General features: G+C 44.8%; 1 protein-coding gene across 4 annotated transcripts in view; it reads right to left on the bottom strand.

Moving 5' to 3' along the window:
- Positions 1-12044, bottom strand: part of CSPP1 (centrosome and spindle pole associated protein 1) — a 1841309-nt gene that overhangs the window by 1828554 nt on the left and 711 nt on the right. The gene's annotated exons all lie outside the window — the stretch shown is intronic.

Genomic DNA, 12044 nt, shown 5'->3' with positions numbered 1-12044 from the left:
CCCTAAATTATGTTTCAGCAATAGATAATAAACAGCAGCCCTGTTCTGCAAAGCTGCTTTTCTAATAACTTGACTATCAAGGAGTAATTCTTCTAAAGCCTGCGAAGTATGATTAAGACTTTTCTACTAAACACGCTAATTTCATCAAAGATTTGTAACCTCCAGCAGCTAAACCCCAAACACCTACTAATGAAAGGGTTAATGCTAGAACCTCAGCTTCGGATAGCAAATGTACATGTGAATCACAGTCAGGAGATAGCCCTACAGATTCAAAGGTTGAATGTTACCACATGAAACGAGCCATCCTGTTGGAAGTTTCACATGATTCAAATGACTAGCAGTCATCACTGTATGATTGCAAGACAGTGTTATTTACACTGGTGCATTTGCATGTCATTCACGAACACAGTCTCCTCTCGAACGTAGTACTGATTGGTCAACTCCATTTGTCTGCATTTACCAATTTCTTGTTCCTTGCACGTCATAATATAACACACATAGCCTTGGGTTATGTTGTACTTAATCACACGTGTCAAATTTCTCCATTTTCTGTCAGTATCTTGGCAGAACTGACAATATTCATAAACTGAAAAAGATTGTCTAATGTCCGAGTCTTGAACTAAAGAATCATTATGTGTGACGCCGAAAATATGCTTTAAAACCGGAACAGGCGTCGGCACCGCTACTAAACATGTAGTCAAAGCTTCAGCATTGGGCACATCAGTAAGACAAAAGTGTGATATATTCAGTACTTGCTGTGCCAGATATATCCACATATTCTCTTCTTGGGTGATCATAGGAGAGTGTTTCCTCCTTCCTACAAAGGGCTCCTGCACAGCTGGCATCAAGGTCGTTTTCACTTGCTCCTGATGTGTTTGTCGCATTTCACGGATCCATGTCTTCGGTCTGGCGGGCTTGTCGGCACTGGCATAGGGCTGCCTGGGGACAACATTATTCATCACTATCAGTATCCCCTTGATCACTGGCACATTTGTCGCTGGTAACAGAAGATAGTTTAATTCGCCCAAATGGAGTCCATTCAGTGCCAGTCACACCAACCAGACCCAGGATCTACAAAGCAAACCCAGAAAAGAGATAGTGTTGCACATCACTCTCAGGTAACATTTGTCTGCAGGTACATATTGCCATTTCCTTCTACCAGGCTCCATAACTAAAACCACTTGATCTTTGCCTGAAGCAATGACATCTGCTGGCACTGGTGGGCCACTTGGCTTTTCCACCCACACCTTTGCACCCTGTACCATACTGTCTGAAGAGCCAAAACCGCGATCCCCATGGGTAGTTAACACTGTAGGAGGCTCCCCTTTCTTAATCATGGACAATTTAATGGGAATGACTATCAATTGGGCTACTCGATCACCCTTGTGGATTGTTAATTGATCCCCACTATTCATTAAGATGACTTTAATCTCGCCTTGGTAATCAGCATCAATTACCCCTCCCAACACTTGAACTCCCTTCAATGCTAGGCCAGATCTAGGGGCAATCCATCCCATATGCTCTGGGGGAATCTGTACTCCAATTCCTGTTTCAATGACAACTATTCCTCTTGGATCTAATCTGATTTCTTCATTGGAATGCAAGTCTACCCCTGCTGACTCTGGAGTTGCTCGATAGGGAGCTAAAGAACCTGGCGTAACTTCCCAGTATAACAATGTTTCTCTAACTGAATTGGGTTGAACCTGTAAATTAGGAGTCATTAATCGCATCAAAGGAGTTTCATGTTCATACACAGGCCTATTGTTTAACACTTGCACCGCATCAAACACACGATCACGCCATCCTGCCAAACTGCCGTCTCCAGATTTGCGCAACTGTTCTTTCAGTAACCCATTCATTCGTTCAATTAGCCTTGCCGCAGCTGAATGGTAGGGGATGTGGTAAATCCATTCAATGCTCTTTGCCTGACAAAATTCTTGGATTAATTTGCCTTTGAAATGTGACCCATTGTCACTTTGAATCTGCAAAGGCACTCCATAATGTAATATGATCTGATCTAACAACCTGATGGTGTTCAATTGGGTTGCACGTTTGCACGGCAAAACCATCAAATATCCCGAGTATGTATCTACAATAGTGCATGCATACTGACAACCTCTGCTGTTTGGCATAGGACCAATATAATCAATCTGCCAAATTTGACCTGGTAATTTTCCTCTTCTCAATGTGCCTCGAACAATTTGAGGTATAGGTCTATGCAATTGGTGTTGGCACACAGGACACTGCAAAATAATTGTTTTCACTAGTTCTAACAGAAGACTGATGCCTCGAGCTTGTGCCCACCCGATAGTAGCCTTTTCTCCAAGGTGCCTACTTTTCTGATGGGCCCATTTGGCCAAACCCTCCATATCGTCTTCCCGAGCCTCTGCATCCATTGTCGCAATCTTGGTGTGTTCGTCTGCAACAGAATTAAACCAACGTTCTAATGAATCTGTGGCACAATGTGCGTCCACATGAAATACAGTGGCTTCACTTTGTAACAACATCTCTGCAATATCTTGCCACAGTTCCTTTCCCCACAACTCTTTTGAATGAATCTTCCATCCATTCTTTTGCCAAGTCGGCAACCACACTGCCAATCCATTCGCCATGGACCATGAATCTGTGCACACATGACATTGACCAGGGGTCTCTTGTTTCAAAGCTTGGTAAACTGCGTAAAGTTCTGCAAACTGACTGCTCTTTCCTTTCCCTGTCGCTGTCAACATCTTTTTTGTTTTGGGATTGTACGACACTGCTTTCCAGTAGCGCTCAGTTCCCACATACGAGCTGAACCATGCGTGAACCAAGCATGCTCTGTTTGCTCCACGGTGAAATCACTGTAAGGGACTCCCCATTTCACGGGAGACTCACGTTTTTCAGGCAACTCCGATGGTATGTAATCTGAGGGTGGTATCTTGGCTACTTGCTCATGTAATTTTGCTACTCCACCCTTTCCTGATTTGGCTCTGTCTTGAATATACCATTTCCACTTAATTATGCTGGCTTCTTGAGCATGTCCTATACAATGTGTTTTAAGAGAGCTCAGTACCCACTGCATGATTGGTATATCAGGTCGCATCAATACATCATGACCCACCATCATCTGCTCGGTATCAACAAGAGCCCAATAACATGCAAGCAATTGCTTCTCAAACGGAGTATATGAGTTACCAGCATCGGGCAACTTACGACTCCAAAACCCTAATGGCACACGTTTCCTGTCTTGTTTCTGCCACACACTCCAGTTAGCATAATTGTCTTGCACAGACATTTAATTCCACTTCGCCTTCCTTCAAGGGCCATAAATCAAGCACCTGCTGCACGGTGTCTTTCGTCATCTCAAAGGCTCTCTGCTGCTCTTCCCCCCACTGAAACTCATATTTCTTTCGTGTCACTTTGTAGAGGGGGGCCAATATCTGCCCTAAATGTGGAATGTGCTGTCTCCAAAACCCAAACAGTCCTAGAAGCTGCTTCGTTGGAGTAGTGAATTCAAGTATTTTCTGTCGAGCTTTTGGCTCCATTTCTTGATGCCCATGATGCCACTGAATCCCTAAGAATATCACTGTTTCAGCTGGACGTTGAATTTTACTCGGATTAATCTCCCACCCTTCCTTCTTTAATCCTTCTATAATGACATCTAGCTGACTTTGCACGCTGTGCTCATCCTTGCCCTGGATCAAAATATCATCAATGTAATGAGAAATTTGTATGTCAGGTTTACACGGTATCTTGTCTAAGTGCTCTGCCACCAGCCAGTGACAGATAGTCGGGCTGTGCATGTACCCCATAAAGTGTACCGACGTCCACCCCACGTAAATGCAAACTTTTCTTGACACTCGTCAGCAATTGGCACGGAGAAAAATGCGTTAGCTAAATCAATCACTGCATACCAAGTCCCCTCAAACTTTTGGACATTTCCAATCAAAGTAATAGCATCTGGGACTGCGGGCACTAAGGGAGGAGTGTGTTTATTTAACTCCCTGTAATCCACCGTCAACCTCCACGACCCATCTCCCTTTTTAATAGGCCAGAGCGGATTGTTCCATGAGGTGGTAATAGGGCGTAATACACCCGCCTCCACGAACTCTTTGATGGTGTCTGAAATCTCCTTTTGCCCCCCAGGAATGCGGTATTGTTTCATTGCTACCCGCTTGGTTGCAACTGGCACTTGCACTGGGGGCATCTTCAATTTGCATATGGTAATGGGTGTACAAATTAAGGCACTCACCCCCAAACGGGTACGTTTTACCGCCAAGTCCCAAGGTTAGCCCTTCCAAAATGTCAAAGCCAATTATATACTCAGGTATCGGGACAATCAACACTTGGTATTTCTGCATTAAATTGCCTATTTTAATCTCCACTCGTGTTTGCACTGCGGGGTTCTCCTTTCCTCCTAGACCTGTAATTGTAAACGGTTTGCCTTTAAATCGTGTCGGATTACCATGAATCAAAGAGGCCTCCGCCCCTGTGTCTATCAATGCTCGCACCCCTTGTGCGTTTCCTGGCCCCCAAAAAATCTTAAGATGAGGCCGCCTATCCACTTTTATGCGAGCAGACGCTGCCGGAGCTTGGCCAAAGCCATAGTCAAACTTGGAATGAGTGTGACTCGTCTCCGTCTCCAACATCGCACTCACCATCTTTCTTAAATCAGCGTATGTCGGCTGGTACGGGGAAGGTGTCCCCATAGACCCTTCGTCTTGTTCTTCTGCAAGGGGAGCAAAGGGTGAGGTATCCCCCTGTGGCGTGGTGACTACTTGTTTCTTGACCTGTTTATAGCGTTCTTTTGCTGCAAGTCCTTGTTTTTTGTATAATTCATACATTACTCTGGTTTCGATGCCATCAATTTCTTCATGTGGCACACCATCTTTTAACAAAGCCAAAAACATGTCTTTTCGGGACACTCGGGAGTCTCTGCTATCTTGCCGCCTGCCTTCAGTTCTTCTCCCACTATGCCCCTCTCTCCCCCGTGGCTTGTTATCGCTCTTATTCCACTCTCCCAAATCTGCAAGTTGCCGAATGGCATCTGCTACCTCATCGGTAGCCTTGCCCGTCATGTCTACGAGCAGAGTCATAAAGGACACTTTTGTATGCGGGTAGCGCATTTCTAATCAGCATGTTTCGTGTTGAAACTGAGAACGGCACTGCTCTCATGTGATCAGGGGAGTCTGTGTGAATCGCCTCTTTCATAGCATGCTCTGACTTGTTGAACTGCTTCTCTCAACGTATACCACTTTGTTTCTTCACTGGGCCAATCTGTGATAATAGGGTATTTGCGGTTACATGCTTGGGCTATCAGGTGCAACAAAGACACCTGCGTATCTTGACCATTTGCGTCAGGGGGCGGTCCTGCTCTTAAGACCTCCTGTACATTGGTGTCAATTGACAGGGGTAAAAAACGCGGTGAATCAGTAGAATCTACCAACAACCCAGCAACACCCCGTCTAGCAATCTCACCATCCATGTCAATAAAGCTTCCCCCGATTTTTGCCTCAAATGGGTAATAATTTCCCCAACCTCCTGTTGTGTGCAATCTTCAAAAGTGCTTAAATCCAGCATACCACCACCAGGATTCTGCGGGTGTGGTCCGGCTCGCCGCCTTCTAACAGGCTTCGCCACCACTGTTTTCTGTTTCACCTCTGGTTTGGGGTCAGACTGCTCTGCAGAACTACTTTCTAGACTAGTCGAATCAAAAATATCACCATCCCACTTGTCCGGATCCCAGTCTACGCCAGCGGTAGCGATTACAGTTGCCACCTTCCTTTTGTTGACCCCTCCCCATCTTTTCTTATACTTATATTGCGCTACTCTGACTGCTGCCCTCTCGGCCACCGCCTGATATGTGTCGGCCTGATCTTTAAACAATTTCATTTGAATCTGCTGCATTAACGCAGTCTGCCGTTCTGCAGCTAGCCCTCTCTCTAATCGCAAAACCTCATTTTTCATGTCCACTTTCATCTGATGTATTTTCCTATAAGCATGCAAAAGAACCCAACCTCGCCTACCTAATGCCGCACATTCTTTACCACGTTCTACCGGAACTTGTTGCAAGCATGCAATTACATCAGTCGGATCGGCATCTCCCAATCCTTGATCCCAAGTCTCACTTAAACCGGCACCACATGCCCATGCCTGAGCCAACTTATCATATGGACTCTTAGTCCAACCTGGAACAACATCAGAACAATCACCGCAGCGGTAACGTTCTTCTTGAACAAACTACTAATTATCGCAAGCAAGGCAAAACCTTGTTGAACCTATATATTTTCTTCTCCACCCTGCAATCACTCCTACAAGCACTCAAACAAGGAGAAAAAAAAAACTTCACTATTCAAAAACTTCACTTACACGACAACCAAATCCTATCTACGTTTCAACAGATTCTTGGACACTCAGAACAATTCATCACGAGCAATCCTGTTCGTGACGCCAAAAATGTACTGCTCTCCCCCGAAAAGTGCATGAAACAACCATAAATCATCAATGCAGTTATAGAGCAAGTACTTTGAACCAAAAAAAACAGACAGACACCATAACTCACAACCACGCACTCTTAGAAGATAAATCAGCTCTTTACGGCTATTTATTCAAAGCTTACAAGTACATATAAATAACTCAAACATAATATGGACATAGATCACAGAAGAAACAAAGAAGTCAAAAAGAAATACATCACCGTGAACGTAATAGAAGTCCTCATCTCGTCCAGAAGCGGCTGGAATACCCCGGGAACAGCCAGGCCGAGAGTACCACAGCTCACAGGAAGGCCGGACATAAGCGTCCTTCTCTGGCTGAAGTCTCACCTGACCCCCACGGGGTTTCCGCATATATACACACTCCACAATGAGGAGTTAATTCTCGAACATTCTGGAAATTGCACCTGCGCAGTTGAGGAACAGCTGTCGGTTGCCAGCTGGGTCAATCGAGAGCTCCCCTCAAGGAACGCAGGGCCTCCCTGCTCTAAAAACACACTCCACGGAGAACAGTAGCAAGCCATAACAACGTTGGCTTCCGCAGCAGAAATGGCCTTGACCGCATACCAGGTTTGGAAAAGCACGTTTGTCTCAGCAATGTGAATCTAACACTTCAGCAAAATGTGTGCAGCCTTTCACTGCGGTGTGAAGTAAATATCCAACATGGCTCCGAGCGCTCCCAGAATGCATTGCGCGCCCGCGCCATTTTGAATCAAGCCTAAAAGCACACAATCACACAAATATGGTTTTTAAACACACATTTTCCTGCATGGCCTCTTGGCTCTGCACTGGAAATAATCCCATCAGGAACCATACTCAAAGAAGAAGCATGGAGAGAAGTGTGTCTTCCCAAGTCCCACCTCCATATTGACCCAGAGGACCGACATGATGTAAGCATCTAACTAAGGGTGTATACAACATGCAGCCTTGCCGCCCTGTAGAATTCCACCTGGGAACGCACTCTAGATGAGAAACGGTACGCCCTTTGCCCTTGCACAATTTGCGGTGTACGACTTTACTGTGCATGCATATGCATGACAGAGGTGACATCCAGTTCATAATGAATGAGGCCGACCTCCAAAACCAAAAACATTATGCACTGGCCACCACTGGGCTACAATAAAAGCCCGGCAGGACAGCCTGCTGCCACTCTCACACTGCCATGATTGGAGAAACATTGCATGACAGCTGCTACAGCCAGAGAGGACATACCTCTACCACAAGGTTACAAAACCGGAATCCCTTGTGTGCGATTCGAACGGGACACACTACTTGCCCCCAATAGGTGGCTAATACCTTCTGCAGCTACAATGACATGCCATCTCACAGAACACACCCCTAACATACAGACTTCTATATGCCGACCCTAGTTTCAGATGAACACTATTCAAATACCAATTACTATCAAATAAATTGTCTGACAGATATGTGCCACGGCACGCGCACCATTTAAAGCAAACCTTAAAGTGATCAACGTCTCTACCCACAAATAATCCTGTAATTTATCAAAATTGTCAGTGGACGAGCTCCATGGGCGCAACGCCATTGGGCTCCAGCCCCCCGCTCCCTCCCACCCCCCCCCCCAAAATTCTGTGCCATTCCTGACAGGACCTGTCGACCTTCAGAGCTGTCATGAGCGGAAAAAAGTTCTGAGTAGTGCCTTTCGTGGGGGTGAATATTTAGGCAACTGCTATGAGGCTGAAAGTACTGAAACACTGCGGTATGGTTGGAGATTTTTCAGGCTATCATTTTGCATTCTAGGAATTGTATTTTCCATCCTGGGTGAGGAAAATAAATTATTCTTTTGGCGTAACATGTTTGAAAAATTAGCTGCATATTGTCAAGTCGCTTTACTAAGGGATTTGTGTATTTTTCAAGTACACGATGTAAGACAATATTACTGCAGTCTTTGAAAAAACAAACATTTTTAACAAGTAAAGCTCATAAAAGTATTTGGTCAAGGGCCCAATTTGCAGAGGTGTAGAATCCCAGGTTCACTGCTTCAACAAAGTGTGCAATCTCACTGATTTAACTGCAGAAAATGGAGTCCTTAGAAGTGACATACTTTACACTATTAAAAACAAAGACTACCTTATAGCGGGGCAGATTTCTTGATTTTAGGGACAAAATGTCTCCTTGTGCTACTCCATTAGTGGCTCCCGAGGCAGCCACCTCGAATGTCGTTATTGGTGCAGTAGACCGACCATGCCTCAGCTCCCATATGGACTTAATTTGACAGGCAGAAATATACTCTCACTAGAGAGTCAATGCACCAAAGAGTATATACCACATCAGACTGGCATTAATGTTCGACCCTTTTTTGCCAGTCTCGAATGTTGACTGGGTTGTTCAGCTTACTACCACAAATGAGAATGAGCGAAGCTCTTTGCTGTGCTCATTTAAACCAAGTCATTGAATCCTGCATAACAGGCCTTCTCCTATTTTCATGAATTTTTTTTAGCTTCAGGACATTAAGTGCTGGGCTACAGGACTAACACAGGGTGGGGGGGTGCTTTGTTGCAACGTTAATCTGTGCAGATCTGAAAAGATAAAGCTGTCTGTAGTCTGCACGTTTAAGCTATTTTGTGATTTGTCTAGCACAGTGGATCATTTGTGTTCAGGTTGGTAACACATTTTGTGGTTGACGGTATCTGTCAGTGTGGTGTTTGAGACGTGTGGGGACTTGTCTTGGTGTATCTGTAGTGGGGTTGGTGTAGTGTTTGGGGAAATGTAACATAAATGGTGGTCTTCGGTTGAAGTACATTCCATTATTTAACCTACATTTTTTATGGTGTTTTGCATCACGCTTAATGCAGAGTCCTTCACCTAATCACGGGAATGGGAGAGTCAATGTTGTCTTGCTTCCAAGACAAGCACGTGGCCACTGAACTATAATCCTGGTCATTTGTTGTTTTGCTGTTGGAGTTGAGTATGGGAATGTGTTAGGCTAGTGGATGTGATGCTGCAACAACAGTGGATATAATGATCAGGACCACAATATTCAGTCAGTTTCCTGGGACCACCCTTCTGACTGCAAACTGACTCGTCTCAAACGGGCTCTACGTTATAATACCGAAGCCACGTACGACGCAGCTTTGTGTCCCAAAGCCGACAGCTTTGCAATACATTTATTTTACAAGTGTCCCCTGCTTTCCATGGGGACACCCCCGCAACCCGCAAACTCATAATGCCGAACGAGAGGAGCAGGGGGCCCCCCCACAACCCCTGCTCCTCTTTTTCTGCATTGTGGGATTCGGGATTATCGTCCATGCAGAATGCGCACGTAATTTGTCCTCCTTTATTTTCGGGTAATACCCGTCAAAGACATTGCAAATGTTGCGCCACTCCGTCTTGCTTGGGATTATGGTAAATTGCAACTGGATATGCATCATGCACTAACAAATCCAAGCACAGCAATACCATGCTGGCAATTACCATCGAAATGTGCATTTTGCCCAAGCACATTGTTTTCTAAAATACAATGTCGCTGGCAATTGCACCATTGGTTGACAATTTGACACTAGTTCCCAAAAACATGCCTTTGGGAAAACGTAAATGGGACAGGATACAAAGTCTCTGAAGGTAGCACGCCCCCGTCCCCGCCCGCCCACTCAATCATCACCCCCTCCCCAAGTTACGGTCTTGCTGCGCGCCTGCAGAAGTCCTTAATAAGTTGATCTTCTAGAGGACTCTACTCCCCGATTCATGGAATTATTTGCGCGTAAAACGCACGTTTCGCGCCATTCTGCCCGAAAATCCCTGTTTGAGGTATGGGGATTTTCGGGAAGAATGGCGCGCAAATGTGCGTTTTACGCGCAAATAATTCCATGAATCAGGCAGTCAGTGTAACAGGAAACGAAATAGTTACAGTCCTAAACCCTGTGGAAAGTCATTTTAACGCACGTGAATGTCCTTCTCCCTTTGATACCGATATCAAGCTCAACGGTTGAGCGTCTCTCCGTTGTTAGGCAACCAGGACACAACAAAACTGCGGGCCTGCCTTACACCAACTGGACAGCAGCAGGGTAGAAAGGAACAATTGCGCAACTCCATGTAAGCCTGCTTTTTTTAATAGTGCAAAACTATGCACGGAGCGAGCCTGGATACACTGATCTTCCTGTTCAGCATACAAATGAGTCAGAGCGACATTCATAACTTAACAGCAGGACAAGCTTATTGTCAGGAATGTTTGTCAAATCAAGTGTTATTGGCCCAATTATGCGTACTTAAGCCAAAACATATTCCTAAATGGAAACAGATATTGAATAGGGCTCAGTTTCAGTGCCGACGGTCTTGATAATTTCCGTAGAGAAAACTCCCCATTTCACCACTTTGACTCATTAAAGCCACTGAGATTGTGCCAGTTGAAAGTTGGCCCAGGTCTAAGATACCCTCCATGTCCTTAAACTTTGTTGATACCATTGAATAATGTATTAGAGAATGGTTATTTCAAATCAGAACAGGATTTCCATAACACAGGAGATAGTCTTCATTTTATCATGCACCAACATCCAGAAGTGGTTGACATGTGCGCAGCGCCAGTGGAATGACGGACCAATGCAATAAGCACGTCTACTGCATCCATCATGCACCAACATCCAGAAGTGGTTGACATGTGCGCAGCACCAGTGGAATGACGGATCAATGCAATAAACACGTCTACTGCATCCATCATGCACCAACATCCAGAAGTGGTTGACATGTGCGCAGCACCAGTGGAATGACGGACCAATGCAATAAGCATGTCTACTGCATCCATTATTAACAGACGAATGCAATAAGCATGTCTACTACTACTAGGAAGATGGGGAGGTAGGCTGGGATGGTATTGGGGGAAAAGCGGCACATTTCTGCGAGAGCAACATACTGACATTCAGCTCAAAAGGAGGAGACAAGATTATGCTACACCATGCAACATTAATACAGTGCTGCCCACTTAAATCTAAAAGGCACGGTGCGATTTCGCTAGTAGGATTACAGCTTCTTTTCAATGGGAAGAGTCCATCAAAGAGCAGCAACCAGCTCATGGCACTTTAAAAGTTATGAACTGGTAAAGCACTCTTGCATGAGCTCCTAGTGTGATTTGAACACCATGCCATTTAAAAGTTTACTAGAATTAAGCTTTACTTTTTCCACTTAGGAAAATGATGCAATATTAACAAGAGCCAACTTTTTCCCAGCAGTCTGAAGATTTCCCGCGCAGTGCCAACAGCCACAAATCAATAGCCGAGGTAACTATATGCGAGTTGCAGGGGATTAAACTAAGGAGCAGAGAGGATCTTAAGGGTCACCTGGATGCACAAGAAAAACATACCTTCAACTTGACAGTTATGGCTTATGTCCCGGTTTCTGTTATGTCTGAAATGGCACGGGTGACCAAAGTGCTGCTCAACTATAAATATACAACAAAACCTGGCTAAAACCAATAGCTCTGCTGTGATTCAACTACAACAAAGATATCTGGCAAAAGTCCTTATGCTTACGGACAGACTTTAGTGTTACGCACAAAATCTAAAATATTTTGCGGTGACGTAAAAGGAAAATGTAAAAGGACTTAACTAATTAACGCTT

Source organism: Ambystoma mexicanum, chromosome 5q (genome assembly GCF_040938575.1).
Source record: "Ambystoma mexicanum isolate Mex_15411 chromosome 5q, UKY_AmexF1_1, whole genome shotgun sequence".
Lineage (NCBI taxonomy): Eukaryota > Metazoa > Chordata > Amphibia > Caudata > Ambystomatidae > Ambystoma > Ambystoma mexicanum.
The sequence above is the reverse complement of the archived record's forward strand: the minus strand, read 5'-3'. Positions and strand labels throughout refer to the sequence as shown.